The sequence below is a fragment of the Pelodiscus sinensis genome, unplaced genomic scaffold, assembly GCF_049634645.1.
Source record: "Pelodiscus sinensis isolate JC-2024 unplaced genomic scaffold, ASM4963464v1 ctg40, whole genome shotgun sequence".
Lineage (NCBI taxonomy): Eukaryota > Metazoa > Chordata > Testudines > Trionychidae > Pelodiscus > Pelodiscus sinensis.
The window spans coordinates 877172-880177 of NW_027465932.1; positions in this window are offsets into that span (position 1 = coordinate 877172).

The following is a 3006-nucleotide window of genomic DNA, read 5'->3' on the forward strand; positions in this document are numbered from 1 at the left end:
CTCGGTCCCACTGCAGGGAAGAGAAGAAAGGATGGGTCAGTCAGTCAGGCCAGCCACTGTCCCCACACCGCATGCCCTCCACCCCGGAGCCCAGGTGACCCCACAGTTGTGTGGCTTGGGCCCACTCGGTTCCCCCCCCGCCTCCATGTTGTATGTTTGCAAGGAGGACCGCCCCTGGAGTAGGGTCCCCCCTCCAGTACTGTAAGCACCGGTCTGTATCCTGGTCCCGTGGAGGGCGGGACGGTGCTTGTGCTGCATTCACCTGTGCAACTCCCTGCCGGTGGAGACTGTGAAAATCTTTGGGCTAATCACTGGTGTTTGACAGGGAGCGAGATGCATCCCCACACAGTGGCTGGAAGCACATCTGGCAGAGGCGGTCTGGGCTCTCAGATCACCTTGCGTGGGATATCTCCTGGACGGAACCAGAAGAGTGGCTGGGGGGGGTGTCCCATCCTTGCAGCAAAACTCAGGGGCCTTTCTCCCTCCCACTATCCCTCCCGCAATCCCGGTAGCCCAGAGATATGTGTGGCCATGGTGGGGACTTCCCTCATGGAGCCAGCCAAGGCACCGGGACCAGGCGAGGGGCTCGGTGGGGGCCATGGTCACTGGACTGTGACACTGCGGCGTACCCAAGAGCAGCTGGCTGTGCCTCACAGCTAGGCATGGGACAGTGTTGCTGTTCTCCGTGCTGCACCCTTGGCGGAGGTGCGGGCTCTGGGCTGAGTCCCTGGGGCCCTAGCCGGTTCCAGCCGGCATGCACCCTTCCCCCGGTCCCGTGTGTGAGCAGCACAGTCCCAGGCGTGCCTGTTAGCCGATGGTCAGGGCAGTGTGTGTGTGTGTGTGTCACCCAAGTCTTTAACTGCTAAGACATGAGGTTTCGTTGCAGCGGGCAGCCAGAAGGCTAAAGGGAGCCCCAAAAGTTTAACGTCCGTGTCTTTACTGCTAGGACCGGGGTTCCTTTGCAGAGGGTAGCCAACAGGCAAACAGTACAGCATTCCAGCTGAAGCTATGGCTCCAGTCTCTGAACTAATTAAAGATTTAAAAAAACGGGGAATTTTAATTCGCACCTATTCCCTGTATAACTCGCCAGTATGGCCAGTAAAAAAAACAAACAGAAAACGAAGACTCAACATAAATTACCGGAAACTAAACAGTAATACAGGATCTTTAACAGCTGCAGTCCCTAACATGGTTGACATTGTAAACAGTATACAAACTTGAAATAAGGAATGGCTGGCTGTACTAGATGTAAAGGATATGTTTTTCATGGTTCCCCTGCAACCTGCAGATCAAAAAAAAATTCTCTTTCACCTGGAAAGGGGTCCAGTATACCTTTACCCGCATGCCACAAGGCTATAAACATTCACCTACAATTTGCCATGGGGCACTGGCAAAGGTCTTAAATGGCCTGACCTTGCCACCTAGTGTCCAAACTTTGCAGTATATAGATGATATTCTCATAGAGGGAAACACTTGTAAAGAAGTCCAGGAGGCTATGAATCAAGTAAAAGCAGCATTAAAAAGTCTTGGTTTAGATTTACCACCGAACAAATGCCAAGGCCCCTCTCATGAGGTAAAATTCCTAGGCACTGTCTGGATGGGAGGCCGCAGGATGGTGCCAAATGAGACAGTACAAAAACTTAGCCAGGCACCATCCCCTAAGGATAAGGCACAATTAAGACAATTGCTTGGAGTTTTGGGGTTTTAGAGAAAACGTGTACCTGGCTTTGCGGTCATAGCCCGACCACTGTATAATTTGCTCAAAAAGCATGCTAAATGGGAATGGGCCCCCACCCATAAGGAAGCCCTGAGACAGCTGATAAATGAGATACAAACTTATCAGTCCATGGGTCCCATTCACCCTAATGCTGCATTTCACTTGTACCTTACTGTGGGAAACACAGGGATGTCTTATGCCCTGTGGCAAGAAAGAGAAGCTGTACCCCGCCGCCCCATACAGTTTGGCTCAAAGTCATGGCAGGGGTCACAGTCAAATTACACGCCTTATAAAAAAGTGCTTCTGGCAGCCTACACAGCACTAAAAAAAACAGAGAAGCTAACTCAAACTCAAGCCATAACACTTCACACTCCTCTCCCAAGCATTAAACCCATATTAAAGGAAAAAGAGTTGCCACAGGGAGTATCCCAAAAAATGACTGTTCAGAGATGAGCACTCTATTTACACCACAGGGTGGGTGGGACAGACACGGCACAAAACCCCACCATGATTAAAGAATCCCTGTGGAAGGTAGGAATGCCTGAAGAGTACCACCTGCCTCCACAGCAGTCTCCTATTAAGAATGCAGCTCCATTTAACCCATTACAACCTGAAGGAGTATGGTTTACAGATGGCAGTGCCAAGCTAGTGAAAGTGAAATAGATAGGGAAGGCTGCAGCAGTCTCAGCAAACACATCTGCTGCACCCCTGACTGTAAACATAGAAGGATCAGCTCAGCTTGCAGAGCTAGCAGCAATCAAACTAGCTTGTAAGGCAGGTGCCAGTACCATCTACACTGACTCCTATGCTGTATGGTCTGGAGCCACCCAGTGGATAACTAACTGAAAAAATAATAACTGGGAAATAGGGGAGACCTGTTTGGGGACTGGAATATTAGAAATGGATATACCAGCATGCAATCCAACATGCCAGCTCACCAAAAGAATAACACCCCGGCTGCACAGCTAAATAATCTAGCAGAAACAGAAGCACAGATTTTCATTGCCCAGGTGGATTGGGAATGCCTGTACACTTGGCTGCATAAAACCTTGGAACACACAGAAAGTAATAAGCTAGTGCAGCTGGCACATGCCAGGGGGTGGCCTATCACTCACCAACAAGCCAGGGATCTGGTACAAGCTTTCACCCTATGTGCTGAATTTAAAAAACATATATCAGAAGGACAACGGTTTGCTAGGCTAAGAGATGGGAAAGTGCTATGGGCAACCTGGCAAGTAAATTGTATTAGTCCATTACCCACCAGTAAGCAAGGGTGAAAGTATGTTTTA